The 13,154-nt window shown below is 37.7% G+C and overlaps 1 protein-coding gene across 1 annotated transcript in view; it reads left to right on the top strand.

Annotated features, from left to right (window-relative positions):
• The first annotated feature begins 834 nt into the window (after positions 1-834).
• Positions 835-13,154, top strand: part of LOC150091399 (uncharacterized) — a 259,597-nt gene continuing 247,277 nt past the window's right edge. Inside the window, exon 1 of the mRNA XM_090375352.1 lies at positions 835-1,393. The gene's annotated coding sequence lies outside the window, so the exon portion shown is untranslated. The remainder of the gene's footprint in view (positions 1,394-13,154) is intronic.

Here is a 13,154-nt window from a genome sequence, read left to right on the forward strand (position 1 = left end):
CCAACACGTTATAACGTCCGATGTGGCTGGTTCCGGTCAATTTCTCATTAAAAAAAACTAATGCTATTTTATGAGCAATCTATATAACGCCCCATCCGATATAACGACCGTTTTCTCACTTCCTTGGGGGTCGTTATAAAGAGCTTAGAGTAGTAAGATATCTTATTACTCTGATATAGAGCTTCGACTGTGTATAATTAAAACTATACTTACCTTATAAAACTACACTACCGTTATTTCACCAAAAGATGTGTGTTATATATTCGAGAATTTTAAGTATACTTAAAAAAGTGACCAAAGAAGAAAAAAAAAGCGCTTTATTTGCTTTGTTTTATAATTAATCACGAATGGTACATCCATTAGTTTATTATTATTAAGTATACACGCTAGTGTATAAATAGCACAGGCACACAACTTACGGTATCCAAAGGTGTGGCGTTTGCAATTTTCCTTTTAAAGTAATGCATATCGTATGAATTTATTTAAAGAATAAAAAGATAAAGTTCAGTAACACAAACTTACCCAGAAGTACTGCAACTCTCACACACCATTAAGATATTTGCATGTTATCTGTTATTTATATTATTCTAGACAAGCTTGTCTTTTATGAGGGCTTAGTCGACCTTTTGTAGCAATCTCCAGCTTGCAACGAATCACGTGACTTAAGTGGAATGTAAAAAATTTAGCAGGGAGGTGGAACCTCCTTGTCAATCTAGTGATCACATGACCACTAAGGAATGTCAACAATGTGGTAGGTAGGCGGAGAGCCTGCCAATCAAACTCAATTGCTGTATGTGTGATGGCTAAACTCTTTGTCATGTAACATGTTTAACTCGGAAAGTGCCTAATTTTTATGAATGAGTTTAGTTAATAGAATAACCTAATCAGCATTACTGTGTGAAAAAGTCACTTGTGTTCCTGATATTGGTTTTTGGCATTAAGTATCTGAAAGGAGGTCAAAAACTGGGGTACGGTGCCAACTGAACACCCAAATTCTCCAAACACTCCGATTAATGATCCGGTGCTAGTTGCTAACGAAAACCGTTCAAATGTGCTGCAATACCAAGGAACGATCACTTTGCAATGATTAGAAGCGTGCAACTAATATACACCTTAGTGAATTGTTTCGTATTGTCCCATGTGAAAATTGCCTAGTAACATTTGGTCTGCTGTGTCAGTGTGCATCGGAGCAGTTTCAACATGGCGGCTGCATCTGAAGCTTGATTACTTGTTCGGCGTTTTTGTATTTGGCATCTTAACAAGCTTGCAATAAATACAAATTTACATGGTGTGTGCTTCGAGATATGTTCGTAATAATTTGGATATAGTGATCATCTTTAAGTCATGAACCAACCTTTGGGAATACATAGTAAGGTTATAAGGATATGATCGGGTAAGTTTCAAGGTGCTATAGTAAATAAACAGATCGTATAGCATTCATATGGTACTAAAATGTGACCACGAAGCATGGATAGTGCAGTGCTTTAAAATTAAGTTGGATTAGCCCATTTGAAATATCTGATGTTTTGGAAAGTGAAATTGCTAATTTTATATCTGCTATTTCTTTGTAAACATAGTGTCAATTTATATTACGTTGCATTAATAAATTTGCAAACGTGGCACAGGGTGTATTTTGATTAAATAATGTAAAAGTAGTTAGTCAGCTGAATCCTTGAAATCAAAACAGAAAAAAAATCATAAAAGTGAACTATTTGGCTTAACATAATTTGAAGACGAACATTTACACTGGCCTTTAATAATCAGAAAAATATAATTTAGTTATGTATTAAAAACTTCGCGGATATCAGTTAGATTCTGGATTTCTGAAAGTTAGAGTGAGCTGTTGCCTCATATATTATTAGCTTTCTTGTATATTTGAAGTATCGGAAGGACCCACAGATGCTTTTTGAAGAATTCCTACCTTTACGCTAATCCAATGCTTTCGCGTCTCCAAAACACTGCCGAATACAGATGTTAGTGATTGTGCCGGAGAGGGAGAAGCTTCCTTGTATAGTTACCTTATTCGGGTATAATTTTGAGCCGTGTAATACATTCAGAGTTGTATGCTAACCATTTTTAACAACTGTTTGTGAAGAATTCGGTTTGTGTGTCCAAGTCATTTATGGGCATTATTTCTAATTTCTTATTATATTTCGTTGAAGTGCTTTCGGCCATGACCTTTTCTTTCTGCAGTCAGCTTCTGAGGTTTTGTCACAAGAAATAATTATTCATATACTTTTTCAAGGAATAATTTTTGCGGCCAGCAGAACAGAATATCGTGCTCTTACAATAAATTAGAAATTCTCGTGATTGAAGCCTAAAAACGACTGCATCAAGGCGCCAGTCTGCAGGGACGTCAAAACAGAATGAATAGGATCTTTTAATATATATTTCTCATATATAGTGTGCCAAAATGAACATAGTATTACTATGACATTTTCGTCTAGTAGGAGGAAGGCGTTTTCTTGTTTTGTATTTTGGTGCCTAAAAGTATTTACGTCACTTATAATTTGGTATTAATAAAGGCAGACTGATTCAAGGAAGCCATATTTAGCAATAGCCTTAAAAAAGACACTTAGTTATATTAGCATTAGTAGAGGCATATGATTGCAATAAAGCATGCTTGTACAGCATCAACCAAAAAAAAAAAAACCTTACCAATTCATTTATCCATTTGCTCCAAAAGATTGTCCAGTTCTTCCTTGAATTTATTTAAGCTATCAACTTCCACAATGATACATGGAAGTTTGTTCCAGCAATCAACTACTCGCTGGTTAAAGGCAAATTTCCGCACATCTATTCTGCAACTGTCTTTCCTCAGTTTGAATTTATGCCCCCTCAAGTGTGTAATCTGAGCAAGAGGAAGAATCCCATCTGCATTGAGCTTGCTCAAACCATTCAAGCCTTATACACCTCAATTAGATCACCTCATAGGTGCCTAGTCTCAAGGCACTGCAATTTGCAGACCTTAGCCATGCTTGGTAAAAGAAAGTTCCCCTCACCAATCTCATTGCCCTTCTCTGTACCCGTTCCAGCAGCTCTACATCCTTCCTAAAATGAGGCCTCCAGACCTGTATGCAGTACTCAAGATGTGGTCTGACCACTGCCTTATACAAAGGGATAATCACCTCCTTATCCCTGCTAGCAAAAGTTGTGTATATCATTGACAGACCCCCATGAACTGCTCTGGCAGCCTATCTGCACTGCTCAGAAACTTCATATCTGACTGCACAATTACTGCCAGGTTGTGTGACCATTTGATTGTATACTATGATGTGGTCATATAAGAACTGGATCCAACAAATAATTTTGATATCATAAACTTGGATTTCAGGAAAGCTTTTGATACTGTTGCACATGGAAGACTGCTGTACAAATTGGATCAGTATGGTATTAAAGGCAAGCTGATGCTATGGATAAAGGGATGGTTGAGTGGCAGAAGACAGAGAGTAGTACTACTGTCATTAACAACCCTGCCAACCTTCGTATTGTCTGCATACTTTGACATTGAAACCTGATATACCTTCATGAATATCATTGATAAATATAGAAAACAACAATGGGCTGAATACTGGGGGACTCCACTAATAACATTAGTCTACAAAGAGCAGTGTCCATTGATTACCACTCTCCGTCTTCTGCCACTCGACCAAGGAATGGTTGAGTGGCAGAAGACAAGATTTCCCCTTAACAAATCCATGCTGTGTTTGAACTCTTAACTTCATTCTTATCTAGTTGATCCTGCAATGCTTTTTTTTTTTTAATTAAGCTAAGCTATACCTATGATCTAGTGACTCCATTATTTTCCCTGGAAAAGAAGTTAAACTAACAGGACTGTAATTACTCGTGTCAGTTGGAGATACATTTACACATCTCCATCCCTTATGAAGACCTCCCCTGAATCCAAGGATGCCCTCATAATTATGGATAAGGGTTTGCTGCCTATAATATAATTGGATAGATCCCACTCACCCCAGGTGCCTTTCTTATGTTTAACTTCAGCAATTTCTCCTCCACTTTGCCCTCAGTTATTACAAAATCATTTATCTCCCTGTTAGAGTTTGATTAACTTCTGGCCTACTCTTCCCTAGAGAATTCCTCGTGTTTGAATGTAGATGAAAAATACTCATTCAGTTTGTCAACTACATGGCAGGATCATCAAAAATTGAACCATCGATATCAAGTGGACCAATCCGATTCATCCTCTTCCTTCCAGAATTTACATAGGTAAAGAAGTTTTTGATGTTTTTCTTTGCATCCTTTGCCAAAGATTTCTTGTAATCTGCCTTCGCTTGCCTAACCTCCTTTGTGACTTGATTATAGACTAGCTTATATCTACCATAGGCTTCTGTGTTGCTTGATAATTTATATGCATCCCATGCATTTTTCTTCTCTGCCATGAGTGTCATTATTTCATCTGAGATCCATTTAGGCATAAACTTGAACAGTATTTTATTATTATTATTATTATTATTATTATTAGCCGTATAGTGCAAGGAAGCCCGAGGCTTATGCTGCACCAGCTGAAAAAAAACAAAACAAAAAAAAAAAAAAAACAGAATTACCCTGGAGAGAGAGAGAGAAGTAGAAGGGAATCACCAAGAAGGAGAAGAATGATGATATCCAGCTGGACCCTGGGTGTGCCAAGCCCATACTCACCAGATGTGAGCCCCTGGGGTTGTTTCTTAGTTGGTATGAAAAGCCTAGTAGCTTCCAAGATTAATTCATTGAATGCTTCCTATTTAGAATTTTCTGTTGGTAACATCATCAGTTGGTCCCACTGTATAGAATTTAAAAACGTGCTGAGACCACTGTAGTCACCTTTATAATAGCAAAAACCCTTCCCATTACCCCAGATGGTAGCTACATCTTTAAGTAAATACCATATCAGTACACTGTGATTACTGCCACCTAGTGGTTCCTTTATCAGCATTTTCTTAATGCATGAATAATCACTGTTAATAATCAGCTCATGTTGTAGAAAACGGCGCCTCTGTAGCCAGGTGGGAAGGGGCAGTAGTGCGTAGCACATGCTTCTTGATTAGACCGGAGTTTGAGCCCGTCACCACCAAATATGGAGGATGTGGAAAGGTCAGGGAATGACCACCGCATATTCCCGGAGCAATATGGCCTTAGTTGCTAATGCTCCTAAAAAAACCAAATTACAAACAGCTGTAGAAAACTGTCATCCAATAAATCCACAAAAGTCTTGCTAGTGTGCAAGTGACCAATCGACAAGTTCCAGTCAATATCTCAGAAGTTAAAATATCCCGTTATAAGACATTCTGATTTATGTGCCCACTCTATTTCTCTGTACAGATATCCAATGTACTCATCAGAGTGATTAGGCCTATAACACACTCCCACTCTCATTTTTGCTTTTCCAGTGCTTAGGCCACACCTAACTGACTCAACATTGCACTGTCCAGCCAAGTCAACTGGATGCACTGTCTTAGATTTTGTGCTTCTTAACTAACAGCGTAACCCCTCCTTCCTTCTTATCCCATCTAGCCTCTCTGTACACATTGTACTCCTCAAATTCCAATTCTGCATTCCTTATATTTGTGTGATACCATATCACTGATATCCCAACAATATCCACCTTTGATGTCTTGACTGGCACTTTAATTCATCAAATTTATTTACTCTGCTCCTAGCATTGGTGTACCTGTAAGTACACATGCACCTGTTCTTACTCTTAGTTACCCTAACACAGCCCATGCAGTTACTTGTTCCATGATGACTCCCAGCAGTTCTTGAAATTCCCAGTACTTTGCTTTCCAGACTGCTGCTTATTACAATAGAAGCAATGCAAGAATCACTTTCACCTCTGCCTACTGTTAATCTAGTAGTCTGTGAAGCCCCCAAGCTAACAGTTTCCGACCCACCTAACTTCGCCTCGATAGCATCAGCAATTATCCCGGCACCCTTTTTGTGTAAGTGTGTCCCATCCCCTCTAGAAGCAGTATTTCCTGTTAACAAGCACAGACCACACTGAGAAAAATTCTACTTCATGAGCTTTGCACAATCTCTCTAGGGCTAAATTGGTTGACAAGGCTCTCATCATGTACTCCCTCCTATTGCTGGCAAACACTTTCAAATTTAACCCTAACTTGCGACTTTTTTCAATGTTGGCCTCTACTTGTTAAGTAAGTCCACAGATCTCCTACTCTTAATGTCATTAGTGCCAATGTGTACAACAATATCATCTTTTGTGCTCTTAAAAGATATCTGCTCTACAAAGTCTACAACATCATCAAGTTTTGCCCCTGACAGACATAGCCTGATCTTATTCTACCTATCCGTTTTGCACAATATATTTCCCGTTTCCCTGATAGAGCCACCGACAACAACTAGCTCCTATAGGACCAGCGCATTCTTTCTCGAGAATTGCTGCTGTGTTGCTTGATGATCAAGTGCAAGCTCTAGCATTGATGTGAGCAGGTGAGAGCTTGATGGCCCCACCATGGGCCCCACCATACAAACTAACTAGTCTGTACTTACCGACTTCATTAACCTTATTGTTTCAATACACTCTCTGGCGACCTCTGTCACCATTACTGAGTATACATTATCAACTCTGGATACCTTACTTGACTTTATGCATAAAAGTTTTTCTAATAAACAGTCATCAATAATTTTGAAATCACTAGCTTCATATAGCTCAAACTCACTTGCACAGTCTCTCTTTAGAATGAAGGGTCTTTCATCAGTAAAGACCAATGCAAAGTACCTATTCAGTTCATCAGCTGGGTTGTGTAAGACTCTCATACCCAGTACACATGTGTCCTATCTATTAATTTTTTTTTTCTTTGTATTCACATACTTGAAAAATTCTTTGTCCCCATTCTTTACTCTGTTAGCCAGTTCTTTCTCATACACAGCCTTTGCCTCCCTAATCTTATCTGTGGTACCGTTACAGATCAACTTGTAGGTGTTGTAGGTTCAGTACTTTTCGTCACTGTAACTTTCCCATGTCATCTTTTTCTGAGCCGACCGGGCTGGCCAGTTGGGTAAAGTGCCTGCCTGGCAACCCAAAGGTCACAGGTTCGAATCCCGCCTCGGGCTTCGATCAAAGTACTGCAAAAACCTTGGGAGGTGCATTATGGCAGAAGCCGATTCGCCAACAACTAAAAAAAAAAAAAAATCTTTTTCTGCTCTATTAGACCAGCCAGCTTTGTATTCATTCCTTTCAGTATCTTTCTTGTGCAATATTTTCTTAATGTTATATATTCATTCATGGCTTTTGTAGTTTTTGCTTTAAAGGTATTCCATAATTCTAATGTAGTTGCCCTCCCTCTACAATTCCAATTAATAGGTGTCATGTATCATCTTAAATTGTCATAGTCCCCTTTTCTGAAATGAAACCCTGTGCTTTTACCTTTAACTACTGCAGTGTCTTTCTTTGTCTTCCAACTAACGATTGCATGATCAATACCTGCCAATGATTCCTTTACTTTAAGCCCTGTGATATCATCTGATTTGTTAGTCAAGAATATTCCCACCTCTAGTATTTTTGCTAACATGCTACAAATAAACATCTATCTGGTTTAAAAATTTTGTTCTCCATCGTGAGTTTCCCTCTGACTTATTCCATTCAGTTAAGAGCAGATTGAAGTCTCCCATAATGAGACATCCATGCTTGCTTGCCCATTTCATTGCATGTAGAGACTCTTGTTGTATTCCTCATAATCTTCTGGTCTGTAGATTACTACCACTCTCATACCTTTGCTTCCAACTAACTCACACCACACAGATTCTATGCTAGTGGACATAATGTTTTCTGAAAACTTTCCAAATTTTAGAAAATTTGTACAGCAATATATCTACTATTTTGCAAGTATTTATCTTTATAAACAAGCCTTTTTGCTAGTGAAGCTAATCAAGGCCAAATAGCAGTTTCAACTAATTGATTGTAATTTTAAAAACCTGGTGATTCTTGAAATGGCAGTCTGATGTTGAGAAGTTGGATGGGGTAAAGCAACAACAGAAAGCCACCCAAATATTACTGTCATAAGCTGTTTTTTTTTTTTTTTATAATTTTTTTTTTCTTTTCGTAAATGTATAAATTACAAATTTCTTGATGTTGTAAATATTTATCTACCTGTTTTACCTGACTTAGCCCGTCATATTTTTGGGCACAAGAAAGTGGCACATGGTAAGGTTGAGGTTCAATATCATTGGTGTACAACTTCAAGGTTTATCACAAGCCAGTCACCTTCACATTTTTTGCAGCCACTAATTGTTCCACTAATGTTGAAAGAGGTACTAACATCATATTTTACAGCAAGCTGTTTCACTTTTCCTCTCTGTTACAAATATTAGAAACTGTTTGTTTTTTCATCCTACATGAAAGCCACTAAAACACCAGACTACAACTTCTTAACTAATTACAATATCAGAAATAAATATCAAGAGTTAAAGGGAAGGGATTTTGCTTTTGTAACGGTGGATATAATGGTCTTAGACAGTTTTTAAAGTCTTTTCACTGGGACCAGCTGATAATGTTACCAGTTATAAATTTTAAGTGGAAGCATCCAGGGAAGTAATCATAAAAGCTGTTAAGCATTTTAATGGATGTTAGATGAGCTGATGAGACTAGTGGCAGTCAAGAAAAATGTATGGGATGATTATAAATTATCAAGGGACATAGAAATATACAGTAAATACAAACTAGTCTGCAACTAAGTCCATATGGGGTTTAGGCAAGCTGAGGCAGATTACAAGAAGTCTCTGGTAAAGAATGCAAAGAAAAGTAGCAAAAACTTTATTTATTTAATTGGAATAATGCATACATTACAGTGCTTAAACACTAATTAAACTTGTATGCAAAAATACAAAATAAGAATTAACATGAATGTACAATAATCAATAATATTTAACTATTTACAGCTATGAACAACATATAATTAAAAAATAAAGTTACTTTAGCACACCAATTGTCAACTTCTCGAATAAATTTTTGGGAACAAAAATATCAATCTCGTGAGAATTAATTAGTTTCACACTTGAATATTGGACTCATAGATGAATAATTCATTCTAAGAAGAGGCAAGGAGGCATGTATTGTTGATGGGAATTTGCTTGAGGAATGGACCAAGGAATAAGAGAAGAAAAGGAGAATTAATAAAATTGTAGGCCATATAAATAAAAGAGTAAGAGGAATTAAATGAAACCTGTTGCATAGGGCATTTTAATCTCTGCTGTGGAACTCAATGTGTTTCTTGAAACAAAGGAAACAAATAAATTTGATTTGAATATGTTTGAGTAGGTCTGAAAGATATTTCTGGGCTGGAGACCAAATAATGACACATTAGTCAAGGACAAGTAAAACTAATTGCTTGAAAAGGCTCACAATAGCGGTCTCTATTAAAATCTCATGTAGTGTATTTAATGAGAGCAAGATGAAAAGCTTTGGGAACAGTGTTATTTATAAGAGCCAATGAATGAAGATTATGATGTATGGTGATACATAGATCTTGGTGATGCCAAGATCTCCGAAACGATAAAGAACTCTGACCTCTTCCCGATCAGCATGATAATTCAATAGCATTAAAGGTTTAAGCGATGTGAAAAAAAACTGACATAGCTTTCAATTACAGTATTTGTATTTAAAGATATATTGTTTTCACTGAGCATGGAGGATGAAGACAATTCAGAGGTTAGAATAGTAGAGTGAAGCCTGTTTCTGTGATTAAGATAAAAGCAAAAGACTGATATTCCAAAAATGACTAAAGAGAACACATATCCTTAATTATAGTTCTACAATTATTAGCAAAGGAAATAAATAACAAAGGTGATTTAGGAATATAACTAGAAACTTTCATAGCTAAGCTGCATTAACAGCTTCTTCTTTGAAACGAAGCAACAGAGTAAGCAAATGGGTTGGTAAGAGTTCCCACTGGCCAAACAGCAGTGTTCAAAACTGAGCTCTGTTCCTAGATGCTACTGACAACTAGAAATGAAGCATAAGCCTATATTGTTATTCAAGTGCTTTTGAATATTCTCAGCAGTGGTTGATGGCTGGAGTCTACTAATGAATGTTTTGGCTTGAGCAGAAATAGCTTGGAATTTTGAATTACTGCCGGTGACCAAAACGTAATCATGAGGCAAGTGGAAGCCCCTTATTTACTATTGATCATAACTGTAGAAACAGTATGAGGTTGAAGAGTATATGAATGCTGACATAGGCTTTCAGTAGCATTAGCAAGGGCACATGATGCAAGAAAGCAAGCTTATATAGCATCAGCCAAAAAAAAAACCCTTATTTCACCCATCCCCTTGCTCCAAATGTTTGTCAAGTTCTGCCTTGAATCTATTTAAGCTATCAACTTCTACAACGACAGATGGAAGTTTGTTCCAGCAATCAACCACCCGCTGGCTAAAGGCAAAATTCTGCACATCTATCCTACAACCGTCTTTCCTCAATTTGAATTTATGTCCTCTCAGGCAATTATTCTGAGAAAGAGGAAGAAACCCCATTAGCACTGAGCATGCTCAAACCATTCAAGGCTTTATGCACCTCAATCAGATCACCTCGCAGGTGCCTAGTCTCCAGACACTGTAATTTGCAAAACTTAAGCCTTTCTTTGTAAGAGCAACCCTTTGTTCTGTTCACTAATCTTGTTGCTCTTCTCTGTACTCGTTCCAACAGCTCTACATCCTTCTGAAAATGAGACCTCCAGACCTATATACAGTACTCAAAGTGTGGCCTGACCATTGCCTTATACAAGGGGATAATTACCTCCTTATCCCTGCCTAGAAAAATTCCTCTATATCATTGACAAGACACCATGAGCTACTCTTGCAGACTGTCTGCACTGGTTAGAAAACTTCATATCTGCCTGCACAATTACCCCCAGTTCCTTTTCATTCTCTATCACTGTCAGTGTGGTACCACAGAGTTGATACGTTACTCTAGGATTACTGCTTGCCATATGTAGTACTTTACATTTGTCAATGTTAAACTTCATTTGCCACCTCTCAGCCCATCTGCTCAACTTTTCTAGATTCTATTGCAGCAGTGTACTGTCGTTAAGAACCCTGCCAACCTTCGTATTGTCTGCAAACTTGGACATTATACCATCATCAATATCATTTATAAATACAGAAAACAGCAATGGACCCAACACTGAACCCTGAGGGACTCCACTAATAACATTACTCCACGAAGAGTAGTGATGTCTAATTAGTTCATCTGACATCCATTTAGGCCTAAATCTTGAACAATATTTCTTTGTGGGTATGAAAAGCCTAGTAGCTTCCAAGATTAATTCTTTGAATGCTTCCCATTTTGAATTTGCTGTTGGTAACATCATCAGTTGGTCCCAACGTATAGAATTTAAATACTGTCCCAGACAACCGTAGTCACCTTTATGAAAGCAAAAACCCTTACCTTTACCCTTGATGGTAGTTACCTCTGAGTAAATCCCACTTCAGCACACTGTGATCACTGCCACCTAGTGGTTCCTTTATCTGCAGATTCTTGATGCATGAAGAATCACTACTGATAAGCAGATCAAGAGTATTACTCCCTCTAGTTGCCTCCCGAACATGCTGCTGTAGAAAACAATCATCCAATAAATCCACAAAAGCCTTGCTAGTGTGTGAGTGACCAACCCACAAATTCCAATCAATATCTGGGAAATTAAAATCCCCCATTATAAGACATTCTGATTTACTTGCCCACTCTATTTCTCTGCACAATTGCTCATTATACTCATCAGATTCATTTGGCCTGTAACACACACCTACTCTCATTTTTCCTTTCCCAGTGCTTATGTCACACTAAACAGACTCAACATTGCATTGTACACCAACATCAATTGGATGCACTTCCTTAGATTTTACATGTTTCTTAACTAACAGCATAACCCCTCCTTCCTGTCTATCCTTTCTGTACACATTGTACTCCCAAATTCCAGTTCTGCACTGCTTATGTCTGTGTGACACCACGTCTCTGATAATCCAACAATATCTGCCTTTGATGTCGTGACTAGCAATTCAAGCTCATCGAATTTATTTACTATACTCCTAGCATTGGTGTACATGCAAGTATGCATGCACCTGTTTCTGTTCTTAGTTACCCTAACACAGCCCATGTATTTACTATTTCCACTATGACTCCCAGCAGTCCTGGAAATAACCATTGCCTTGTTTCCAGGCTGCTGCTCAATTGCATTTCAATAGAAGTAGTGCAAGAATCACTTTTACCTCTGCCAGCGGCTTCTGTTAATCTATTAGTCCGTGTATCCCCCCAAGCTAGCAGTTTTCCAACCCACCTAACTCTGCCTCGATAGCATCAGCAAATATTCTTGCACCCTTACTGTTTAAGTGTATCCCATCCCTGTAGAAGCAGTCTCTCCTGTTAACAAGCACAGACCAGTCTGAGAAAAATTCTACCCCTTGAGCCTTGCACAATCTCTCCAGGGCCGAATTGATCGACAAGGCTCTCATCATATACTCCCTCCTATCGTGTCCGGGCAGAATTGCAGACACTTTCAAATTCAAAGTAGAGTGGCAGAGGGACTCAGTTGTCTCCGAGGAAGATTATAGTCTCAGAAGCATTCCCCATGGTGAGCAGCATAGAAGGATATTGAGATATTTCATTTTGATGGCTTGGTTTCATGGGAATGTTCTCTGTGGAAGGATAATCAATGTGATGTGTAAGACTGTACTAATTTTGTAACTTCTTTCTTATGTAAACACTAGAAGGAAAAGGATCAATCACAGTGGTCTGCTAGATATGAATGGTATAACAGTTGATGATCCTGCTCAGGTTGCTGACAAACTGAATAAATATTTTACAATACATTCAAGTCTGAAGAAGTTTTAAAGGATGGGAATACCCAAAGTATAGAAAGTTATAACTGGGAATTAAAGGATTTTGTGGTAACTGAGAAGAAAGTGGAAGAGAAATTGTTGAAGCTAAAAGTAAATAAGGGGCACCCGGAGCTGATGGAATATATCAAATCACATTAAAAGAAGTAGCAAAAGAGGTAGGCATAAAAGATATAATTATGAGTGCACTGGGGGTGGTACCTATTGAGCGAAGGTGTGCAAATATTTCTACTATTCATAAAGCGGATCATAAGGTGAAATGAGTAATTACAGACCTGTCAGCTTGACCTCTGTTCCAGGGAAAATAATGGATT

Source organism: Mastigoproctus giganteus, chromosome 1 (genome assembly GCF_048544385.1).
Source record: "Mastigoproctus giganteus isolate SK-2022 chromosome 1, ASM4854438v1, whole genome shotgun sequence".
Lineage (NCBI taxonomy): Eukaryota > Metazoa > Arthropoda > Arachnida > Uropygi > Thelyphonidae > Mastigoproctus > Mastigoproctus giganteus.